Source organism: Cebus imitator, unplaced genomic scaffold (assembly GCF_001604975.1).
Source record: "Cebus imitator isolate Cc_AM_T3 unplaced genomic scaffold, Cebus_imitator-1.0 Scaffold27, whole genome shotgun sequence".
NCBI lineage: Eukaryota > Metazoa > Chordata > Mammalia > Primates > Cebidae > Cebus > Cebus imitator.
The window spans coordinates 16,799,412-16,811,775 of record NW_016107342.1 but is presented as its reverse complement, the minus strand read 5'-3'; the positions used below and the strand labels follow the sequence as shown (position 1 = coordinate 16,811,775).

At 36.9% G+C, this 12,364-nt stretch overlaps 1 long non-coding RNA gene across 6 annotated transcripts in view; it reads right to left on the bottom strand.

Annotated features, from left to right (window-relative positions):
- LOC108300474 overlaps nucleotides 1-11,900 on the bottom strand; it is a 176,941-nt gene extending 165,041 nt beyond the window's left edge. For all 6 annotated transcript variants that reach the window (XR_005199183.1, XR_005199184.1, XR_001823451.2 and 3 more), the window contains exon 1: nucleotides 11,780-11,900. This is a non-coding gene — a long non-coding RNA (uncharacterized LOC108300474). The remainder of the gene's footprint in view (nucleotides 1-11,779) is intronic.
- Nucleotides 11,901-12,364: the final 464 nt, after the last annotated feature.

The window sequence follows — 12,364 nt, the reverse complement described above, 5'->3', positions numbered from 1 at the left end:
TACTACACAGCCATAAAAAGGAATGTAATCATGTTCATTGCAGCAACATGGGTGCACCTGAAGACTACTATCTTAAGCAAATTAATTGAAAAACAGAAAACCAAGCATTGCATGTTCTCAGTTATGTGGGAGCTAAACACCGGGTATACATAAACACAAAGATGAGAACAATACACACTGAAGAACACAAGATGGGAGAGGGAGGGGTGTAGGCACAGATTGAAAAACTACCTATTAGGTACTATACTCACTACCTAGTTTACTAGTTCAATTATATTCCAAACCTCAGCATCATGCAATATAACTTTGTAGCAAACCTGCACATCCTCTGAATCTAAAATATAAGCTGAAAAAGAAAAACTTAAACTGAGGCATCATTAAATACATAAGCAAATAAACTAAAAATAGTTTTAAAGTAAAAATTTTGTTTTTAAATTTTATTTTGTTATATGTAATAGTCCCCCAAAATATGTTAAAGTCAGAAATGAAAATTTAAAATATTAACTACCTTTAAAATATGCAACGGTAGCTTGTGTTTTTTCTAATTATTTTTGGAAAGAAATGAGAAATTTGCATAATAGTAACATAGAAGATGGGGATAATAACATGATGCCTATCTTCTTCAAATGGCTTCACCAGCAGCATAATATGTGAAATGAAAGATATTATGTGAGATATTATGATGACTACAATATCTCATATTGAGTTTTTTGTTTTAATTTGTGTTATACCTTATGTGATATAGAGCAATACTATCTACAGGGAAGTAACGAATTTATTGTGGGTGGCAATAACTAAAACTTGACTCAAATAACATCTGTAGTTGAGCTGGTTCTAAACCAGATCTTACTGGAATCAAATTGCCTTCATTTCAAGAAATATTTCATTTGTAGCATTTTTCTCAAGAAAACTTGGGTTTAAATTACCCTACATTTTTTTCTCCTATACACCAAATTGATGTATCTAGAATTGGTTTTATGTATTAAAAAATAGAGGTATTGGACTACAAGAAATTTAAAATCAGATTTAATGTCTTCTGAATCAAGGAATGTAAACTTTAAAGTAATTTTAAATAAAATGAGAAAAGATAGGAGAAAGAGAAAACCTCATTTTGAATGAAAATGTAATTTCTCCAAGTCCTACCTTAGTCATTCACTTCAACAGATTCCTTTACATGAATAAATATTATTTTGTGCACCAAAAAGTATGCCACATGACAGCAGGTAGCATATTAGGCATGACAATTAGACCTTGGATATATGAGGAAAATATTATCAAACTTTTAAACACCATTTGATTTTTTATTTACACCCATTCTGTTAAATCTTTCATGTCACAAATCGGGTCTTAATTTTTATTCTTTGACAACACAGACAGCCATATGTTCATTTGTTTCGATGGTATTAAATTAATACTGAATGATTATAATTCTACCATTATCATCTTTTCAAGACTACAAGATCTCAATCACTGCTATGTTACGTTCTCCTCAATTTCAATTCCGATTTTAAAATACAATCAACATGACTGCATCTTTAGGATATGTGTGGAGTAGTATTGGGTTTCAATCCCCTTCTTTAACAAACTATAAAATGAAATAGTACAGCATTATTCCTGCAAACATATATTCTTCCTTAGTCATTCTGCAGTTCTCAATCTAGTCAATGTCAGAGTATTTAATATGACCCATTTTTCATAGAGAATAGTAGTCCCATTTACACTGTTGAGATTGATAGCACAGTATGCTATCAATCCCAAAAGCTCTGATGCGGGCCATGGACCTCTACCAAAAGATTCCTTTCTGCGCTATCAATCTCTCTGCTCCCCACTGTCTCTGAGCCCTAAATCAGACTACTTGATATCTCTGCAGTTTTGTATTCCTGCATCAGCAGTCTGCCTAAGCACAGCCATCACTCACTAGCACTGTTAACTGCACTTGTTACAAACACCAAACCACTTTCTTCATCCTAAGGCCAAGTGTGAAATTCCTGCTACATTACATCACTTATGAATCTCTCAACGAGAAGAAATAACTCATTTTGTCTCCTGGATTTTCAATAATTGGAAATTAATAGGATTATTATTTTATTATTTATTTTGGTCATGGGACTCTTGAACATAACAGGTAGCCCAAGAATGATGCAAGTCTCCTTCAAAAAGTAAAATTAAAAAAGATTAATCAGTAAATATGTACTTTGTTCTCTACCTAGAAGTAGCAGTATTTCACTCTATAACTGCTAAGTGTTCAATTCAATGAAACTTTTAAGTCTAATTTAATCATTCTCTTTATAGTAGAAGCCAATGCGTTTCCACCAAGGGTCAGCTTTAGGTGAGACAACATCAGAGACAGAGTGGCTAAAAAAGAAAGGCAAGATCTGGCTGTAATGGCTGAAGCATGTTCAATCCCTTTTTTTTTTTCTATCTTCACAAATCAGTTTTGCCTTGGTTCACTTGAGAGTCATTTCTGCTCATGTTTTGTTGGACAAAGCAAGTCCTATGGTCATGTATCGTTTCAAACTGCAATCCACTTATGTACATGAAAGACAAAGGGAACTGGAACCCAAAAATTATCACATAGGTTATTTTGAAAATTTTCTTGAATAAATGTAAAGCAACTAGTACTACTTACATTATGTAAGAATTTGTCACCCTGTCTCTATAAAAATTTTTACAATTAGCTGGGTCCAGTGGCTCATCCTTGTAGTCCCAGCTAGTCAGGAGGCTGAGGGTGGAGGATCACTTGAGCCTGGGAGGTCGAGCCAGTGGTGAAACGTGATCATGCCACTGCATTCCAGCCTGGGCTAAGACCCCATTTCTGCAAGGAGCATCAGACTCCTAATATTATGGGGCCGATTGTTTAAGGTATTTAATTATAACTCATATCATTGCCAGATGCACATATATAAAATCTTCACCATATTCTACTCTAAAAATGTCTAGCCTTTTGTTTTTTATGGTAGAAGGTAAATCTGAAGAGGCATAGCATAAGCTGATTCATGCTAACAGGAATTATTCTTGCATTTATCCCAATGACTAATATGTGTGAAATGGGATATGTAGTTCAATTATACATATCCTTAATTTGTTAACTATACCCCATACACACACACACATATAATAATGGCCTATAACCTCTAGCACCTTGAAAATCATCCAAGTGGCCACACTTTTTTTTTTTTTTAAAAGGTTAATTTCAGCTCTTCTTTATCACATACTCTTTATTTCAAATGAAATGATAGCTAACACTCTTTGTAGTATTTTCCTCTTTCCCACTCACCTGTCCTAGATTCCATGTTTAGGACTTCATCTAGGACTTTTTGCTCTGCCTGAAAACTAGGTACTCAACCCATATCAATATTATGACTCTCCTTCATTATCATATATTTGTATTTGTCAGGGGTATTGTGGAAAAGAGCTCCTTAATACAGAGACATGCATGTGTGGAATGTGTGCTTAACTAGAATTAGGAATACTTCCCTTATTCATAACACTTGGGACAAGGAGTCAGATTTCCTTTTTTTAGTTTTCTAATTTTAGAACATTTGCCTATTGTATTAGTCTGTTATCATGCTGCTGATAAAGACATACCCAAGACTGGGCAACTTACAAAAGAAAGACGTTTATTGGGTTCCACATGGCTGGGGAGGCCTCATAATCATGGCAGAAGGTGAAATGCACATCTCACATGGTGGCAGACAGGAGAACACAGCTTGTGCAGAAAAACTCCCCTTTTAAAAACCATCAGATATACAGACTTATTCACTATCATGAGAACAGAACAGGAAAGGCCCACCCCCACAATTCAATCATTTCCTACTGGGTTCCTCCTGTAACATGTGGGAATTGTGTGAGCTATAATTCAAGATGAGATTTGGGTGAGGACACAGCCAAACCATATCATTCTGCCCCAGCCCCTCCCAAATCTCATGTCCTCACATTTCAAAAAAAAACCATGCCTTCCTAACAGTCCCCCAAAGTCTTAATTCACTTCAGCATTAACTCAAAAGTCCATAGTCCAATGTTTTATCTGAGACAAGACAAGTCCCTTCCACCTATGAGTCTGTAAAATCAAAAGCAATTTAGTTACTTCCTAGATACAATGGAGGTATAGGCATTGAGTAAATATCTCTGTTCCAAATGGCAGAAATTGGCCAAAACAGAGGTTTACAGGCCCCATAGAAGTCCAAAATCCAGCAGGGCAGTCAATCTTAAAGCTCCAAAATGATCTCCTTTGACTCCATGTCTCATATCTGGGTCACCCACAGCCTCAGAGCTGCTGAGGCTGTGAGTGGGCTCCCACAGCCTCAGGCAGCTCTCTCCTTCCTGGCTGCTTTTACAAGCTGGCATTGAGCATCTGCAGCTTTTCCAGGTGCATGCTGCAAGCTGTCAGTGGATCTACCATTCTGAGGTCTGGAGGATGGTGGCCCTCCTCTCATAGCTCTAGTAGGTGGTGCCCCAGTAGGCACTCTATGTGGGAGTTTCGACCCCACATTTCCCTTCCACACTGCCCTAGCAGAGGTTCTCCATGAGGGCCTCACTCCTACAGCAAACTTCTGCCTGGGCATTTCCATAAATCCTCTGAAATCTAGGCAGAAGTTCCCAAACCTTAATTCTTGACTTCTGTGCACTCACAGGCTCAACACCATGTAGAAGTTACCAAGGCTTGGGGCTTCCACCCTCGGAAGCAAAAGCCTGCACTTACCTTGCTCCTTTCAGTCACTGATGGAGTGGCTGGGATACAGGGCAGCAAAACCCCAGACTGCATACAGCAGAGGGACTCTGTGCCTGGCCCACCAAACCATTTTTTCCTCAGAGTTCTGGGCCTGTGTTGGGAGGGCCTGCCACAAAGGTCTCTGACATGCCCTGAAGACATTTTCCCTATTGTCTTGGGGAGTAACATTCAGCTCCTTTTTACTTATGCAAATTTCTGCAGCAAGCTTGAATTTCTTCTCAGAAAATGGGATTTTCTTTTTTATCACATTGTCAGGCTGCAAATTTTCCAAACTTTATGCTCTGTTTCTCTTTTAATACTGAATGTCTTTAACAGCACCCAAGTCACCTCTTGAATGCTTTGTTCCTTAGAAATTTCTTTCACGAGATACCCTAAATCATCTCTCTCTAGCTCAAAGTTCCACAAATCTCTAGGGAAGGGGCAAAATGCCACCAGTCTCTTTGCTAAAATGTAACAAGAGTCACCTTTGCTCCAGTTCCCAACAAGTTCCTAATCTCCATCTGAGACCACATCAGCCAGAACCTTATTGCCCATATTACAGCCAGCATTTTGGACAAAGTCATTCAACAAGTCTCTAGGAAGCTCCAAACTTTCCCACATTTTCCTGTCTTCTTCTGAGCCCTCCAAACTATTCCAACTGCTGCCTGTTACCCAGTTCCAAAGTCGCTTCCACATTTTTTAGTATCTTTTCAGCAGAATCCCCCTCTCAGTACCAATTGACTGTGTTAGTCCATTTTCATAGTGCTGATAAAGACATACCTGACACTGGGCAATTACAAAAGAAAGAGGCTTATTGGACTTACAGTTCCACATGGCTGGGGAGGCCTCACAATCATGGCAGAAGGTGAAAGCCATGTCTCACATGATGACAGACAAGAGAAGAGAGCTTGTGCAGGAAAACTCCCCTTTTTAAAACTATCAGATCTTGTGAGGCTCATTTACTATCATAAGAACAGCACAGAAAACACCCACCCCCATAATTCAATCACCTCCCACCAAGTTCCTCCCACAACATGTGGGAATGGTGGGAGTTACTATTCAAGATGAGATTTGGGTGGGGACACAGCCAAACCAGATCACTTGTACATAATGAGATATCTTAAGAATGGGACCCAAATCTAAACATGAAATTTATTTATGTTTCATATGCATCTCATACACATAGCCTGGAAGTAATTTATAGGATATTTTAACTAATTTTGTGCTTGAAAAAAGTTGTGAAGTGTTTTAACTGCAACCTATCACATGAGGCCAGGTGTGGAATTTTCCACTTGTGGCATCACATCAATGCTCAAAAAATTTTGGATGTTGAAGCATTTCAGATTTCATATTTTCGGAATTAGGGATGCTCAACCTGTACAAGTTTCTGAACTAGATTGTTTCACCAATATGTCTATAGCCTTGACAATTTATAACTTCTGGGTGTAAGTTTTATATTCTGAAAAATAAATGAGCAGGCTTCATGGTATTGTCATAAATTCATACATGTTGTGTTCTCTTTGTAGGATACTCCTTAACCTCTCCCGTTTTCACATATTTACCGTTGACTTCTATTTTTTAAAGCCTCCCCTCAGGTTGTACTTCCTACAAAAGGCCTCCTTACTTCCAACCCAGAAGATATTATATGCCACTTCCTAGGCCTCACATAATGACTATATGGCTTCACCATTGTACTTAAAACACTGTTATTCCTTGTTTTACATTTGCATGTTTATGTATGTAAATGTAATGGAATTCCTACCACCCCACTACAGTGTAAAGTCCAGGAGACACAAGTCCATATCTAAGTCTTCTTTGAGATGCTTAAAAACAATTAGGCACTAAGTAAATAAATGTGGAATATACAAATAAACAAGAGAATGAGTGAAGTAGTTGTTTTTATCAAAATTCCTTTTAACTCAAAATTCATATTATATTATCCAAAATAATGTAAATGCGGGGCATAGATATTGGAAGAATTTGCTCTGCTGCAAATCACTACAACTGGGAAGCTACACCCAACCCCTTCAGGCTCTAATTCCTGAGTTCTCACAGTGCCTGTTCTCTTATTGCTCCAAGTTGCTATAAAATCAACTGGAGTCTTTGCTATTGTACACAGGGCTGCAATGAACATATGTGTGCAGTGGGGAGGGTGGGGAGAGATAACATGAGGAGAAATGACAGATATAGTATGCACTTAAAGTAAAATTATATATATATATATATATATATATATATATTTTTTTTGTTTTTTTTTTTTAAATCAACTGGAGTTTTGGTGAAACATATGGCTTCTCTCTTTCTCATCCACTCTGCATAGTATTTGAGCAAGGACTCTGCTCACTTTCCTCAATCAGAGAATGTTTCTGCTCATCAGTTAAGCAGACAGACCACAAGACTCTCAGACAAAAGCAGAGAGTTAGACTGATGGGGAGGATGGGTCTAGTGGTTATGGGGGAATTCCATTAGGAAGCTAATTATTTTATTGTTGCTATCTTAGATAGATATGAGAGAAAAGAGTGTGGGAGGCACATAGTGACTCCCCCATCAAGAATGAATTCATCTTCTATTCATAAAATGTTTTATCTAGGCAAACTTACTGATCTTTCATCGCCTATATTTCGTTTTCTTATCTCTCATGATCATTCCTCTACCTATTTACTTATTTTAACTTCACTTTTCTTCATAGCAGGAATCTGCTTTCTCCCGGATCTACCATAGATCACTCCAGCAACGATGATGCCATCCTATTCTGAACTCAATCTATTTACTCATTCATTTGGTACTTAACCCTGTCTTGTTTTGTTATGTAATTTTGCAGGTGTTTAAACCTAATCTCTTTCAACAATACTATACCTTTTTAGAGAGAAGTCACTGTATCTTGACCTATTTGAATCATCCTAACAAGACAGTTAATAATTGTTAAATGGTTAATAGTAGATCAGTTATTTCAGCCACTAGCGTAAGAAAAACCATCTTATTTTTACCATGATCCAAATTTATAAAGTCATATATCCTATATCAATAGCATATGTTAAAATCTTTTAAAAACTCTCACATTTATAAGCTAATCTTATGCACATAACCCTTCTCTGAGTTAGACAGCATATAGAAAATTAGTACCTTTCGAATGAAGAATTTGCCCCCTAAAAATTAATATTCTAGCCCTCATAATAAAGTCCAGGCTGGATTCAGTCTCCAGACTACTAGTATTCCATTGCTCTTTCCAGAATAACAGATCAAATTTAGGTTCCCAATATACAGTTCCTTGCACACACTTCTACCACATAAAAATGGACTGTTAGCCTGGAATATAAAGTAATTCTTTAACTTTATAACCTTTTCTGAGTCAGATACTAAAAGTCAGAAATTGCCCTCCAAAGGAAAAAAATGAGTACTAATTCTGCAACCCTTCTCTTAGATTGTCAGTTGGGTTATAAGAGGCCTATGACACTGCTTAGTATATTTTGCTATTTGCTTAGAAGCACTGGAAAAAAAAAATCATATAAGCTCCAGAGTACATAGTCTTATATTTGGCTCTGGAATATAAATATCAGATTAGAAAATATAAATTCAATTTCATCTCTACCTCTGAAAGATTAAAACAGAAAACAAATCCAAATCCAAAAGATTTTTTCAATACAACAGAGGCTTCTTAACTGCCTGATCTACATAGATTGAATTTATTTAGCGAATACACAAATTCATCTATCAGAAATGTAATCACTCATTTATTCAGATAGATATCATTATTCATGCAAAATAAATGGATTCTACTTTAATTGTCTACCAGCAGTGACTATAAAGCAAACTATGTGAGCCTTACAATTGAATCTTTACCACAGGCAGAAGTGACAATATAAACCTCTAAAATACAGTTCACTGGGGTCATCGTTTAAGAGCTCATATCCTGTCCAATACTTCAGACTAAATTACATTATGCTTATGATGCTATTAATCACACCATAACTTCTACACATCCAAAAGAAAAATCATTTCTCTTTATCTCTATCTATAATCCTTACTCAATGAAAATTGCTCAATTATTCTCTGTACTGAAGGTAAATTAAAGAAGGAAGTTAATCGCTTACCTACATGATATTTCATTTCTGAAGCCAAAACATTAACATATGCAACAACAATTAAAGAGAAGAACAGTAAATTACATAAATAAAAGCATGCTTCTGTTTATGGGCTATAAAACAAAGTCTGACTTTTAAAACTGTTAATATGTATAAAGTATAGAAAGTTCACAAAAATTAAAAAAAAAACAGTTCTTAGAAGGAAAATAAAACAAAGAATCTTCATCACATTCATGATGGTTGGATGTCATTTATCACAAGGCATTTTTTAAAATGTAGTTAGTTTAAAACTTGAAATTCAGCCAAAGAGCTTATGTAAAGTTGATGCTAAATTAACAGAGCCAGTAATCTCTGCTTTCAGAAGTATTTAGGTAGAGTTTTTGTTTACATTGATTATTAAGATCTAAAATTCATATTTATACATATTTATATAGAGGCTTTTTAATTTCCTGGCAAGTGAATGGGCCAAAATTGAACTTGGGAAGATAAAGCTTACATATTTTTTCTGCTTTTAGAGAACAAGGTGTCTCAAATGTTTTAAAGTAACTCCTGTATATTATCTTGCTTTCTGTTATTAAATATTAACATTTTAAATAATTTAAATGTAACTAAATCTCACTGTACCAACTCTTATTCTCATGGTATATGTGTGCATGTAGCCTCAGTTTCCTAAAGAAGATGATCATCATGGAGAAACACTGAATTTATGGGTCCAAATGTCTAGATTTTGGTTTGGTTCTCTAACACATCAAACTTTGCACTGGGAAAAATCAATCAATTACAGTTTCTCATTTATGGAATGAGAACAATAATAGCTTCCCTATTTAACTCAGAAATTGTGAGAATCAAATAAATTGTATAACAAATGATATAAGTGTAAGAGATTATCTTTTACAAAATGTAAAATTCATTTATCTATTGTTTGAAAATGTCCTTATTAATAATTTACAATGAACAGACTAACCAAAATAGTCCCTGTCTACAAAAAAGATAAATGGCAGGGTCTGGAAAAATCTCTCCATATCTGGACACAGACTAGGCTGTTAGCATCCATCTCCTACCACATCCCTGAGCTAAACTTACTGTACCATTTCTGTGTGTTTCTCTCTTTTCTATGGGTCATTTCGGTTTATGAGACTTTGAAGGTGATGACAATAACCTGTCTGCCCCACAACAGCCATTGGACACAAATTAGGAGCACACTCTTGTTTGCTTGGTGACTGTGAGTGGCTGAGAGACACTGAGAAATGTGTCCAGATGGGTGGAAGTGCACTCTGTTCTCGGCCTGTCCTCATGCATATTTGATATGCAAATCAAATAATGAGTATTGCCTCGTCCATTGGCCACCTGATTGGCTGTGGGACAGACAAATGAATCTGATTTAACATCCATAGAGAATCACAAAGTCCTGCTATTAATAAAATGTAGTGTTTCCAGGTGACCGCCATTGAACATGTCCTGAGGATCCCCTGCTGTTCTCATAAAAAAAAAGAGCGCTAAAATGTATTTTTAAATTCCGTAATGTAGTGACACAACAGATGAAAATGAGTCACATTCTCTGGAAAACACATCTTGATATTCCAGAAATAGTTTCATTCTTTGGTATCCAAAAGGTTTCCAATCATTTCATAGAATAAATCATTGATTCCAGGACTGTGATTTAAAAGGTTAGAGGTATATATGGACAGAAGTGAGTTATCAAGGGTATGGGTACAGGCATCCTCTGACAAGTAACCACTGGAATTGAATCCCAGTGACATGGGACTAGCTAAGTGTTGGCAGCAGAATAAGAGGCAGAAGCAGAATTGGGGGAGGAGGAAAACATAAAAGCTAAAAGGGGACGAGATTTGGGTACAATAGAACAAAAGAAAGAAGCACAAACAGAAAAAAAGAAGGAAGGATAGATAGCTGGAAGAGAAAAAAAATGAAGAAAAATAGTAAAAGAAGTCACCAATGAGTACCTGCTTTCCCTTGGCATTATTGAGAAAAATAATTGTCCATCATTCTGATTGGTTTCTGCCTGAATCTACCTTCTTACAAAGAGTCATCCATCTTTTCTGCAAAATGAAAAAACTGTCTATAAAGGTACCTTCCAAAGTTGCTTCCTTTTATTAGACTTAATTTTTTTTCCTTGTGCTTTAGGAGATACAATGCAATTAATCACTGTTCTCTACATCAAAAAGCAGTTTCTAGCACCACAAGTGCATGCATGGAATTGACTATGCTTCTCTTGGGGGCCACCTTCATGGCTGTGGAATGCTGCTGGCTCAGGTGCAGACCCCCTTTATTCCACTGGATGAGGGCATAATAAGAGGAACTTGGTTGGATTGCAGTGGGATTATAGTGTGGACATCTGTAATGATCTTCAATTTATTTTTGCACTGCCAGCCTTTGATGGCTTCCAACAGGACTATGAATACTTCTTTCTGATCACATAAATATTTGGAGGAGAGTGAGGGGAGTGGGGACTTTGGGCTTCCTGGAAATCACTGTGCACTTCCATATATCATGTAATTTAACCAATGAGAAGTGTCTAATTACTAAAGAGAAATGTGAGCCATGGCAAAAATTATACTTAATGTTGTTTGAGAAGGTTATATTTTTAAGATGTTGGCTCAAGTTAGTTTTTCTCCTTTCCTACAGGTGGCTAAAAGGAGAAAGAAAACGGAAGAATACAGCTTAGTAGTCCCTGCTTTTGCTTTCAAGAGAATATGCAAGTTAAAAGGAGTATGATTATCAGACCTGAGATTTAAAGTTGAGGGAGAGCTTGGTGGGTGAGGAACATGTGGAGGGAGAGATGAATGCATTTCATATGATGAATGAGAAATGTCAGTAGGAATGTAAAAGAAGAGGAAAGATAAATGTGTGGTTTGGTTAGCTCCTTGAAGGAGGCTATGTGCATGAGGGCCATGAGGACAAGAATGAGAAACAACTCAAAAAAGGGCAATGCAGGAGGTATTCTTTCAGCCAACTGAAGCTGACTTACCACGCACAGCAGGCCCAGTTTTCATGCAGGTGAATGCTTTCCCTGGCCTGCACTCAGAAGCTGCACCAGCTGTCCTTCCCATTGACCTTCAGGGCCGAGCTTTTTTCTTAGCCCCAAGTAGCCACCCAAGACAAGTGGTGACCACAATGACCATAATTTGTGGCAGTTAGTACCCAAGGCTCTCAGAGTTCCATCTGACTTCTTGTAGGCTGCCTCCTTCCAACGCCCATATACACATCTACACAAACACAATATTCCATTTGAGCAATGAGTATAAGAAAGCAAAGGTATGGCCAAGGGCTGTTAATCGGTTGTTGGGGAGGAAAGTCCCTACACCTGAATTTGGGAATAGGCAGTTGTTAAATGAAAATCAGTAAACAAATTAAACTGAACAGAGTTTAATTGAGTAAAGAACAATTTGCAAACCAGTCAGACCCCAAACCAGAATACATTCAGAGACTCCATTGCTGCTGCATGGTGGAAGAAGATTTACAGATGGAAAAAAGAAGGTGACATACAGGAAACAGAAGTGAGGTACAGAAACAGCTGGATTGGTGACAGTTTCGTATTTGCCTTATTTGAACA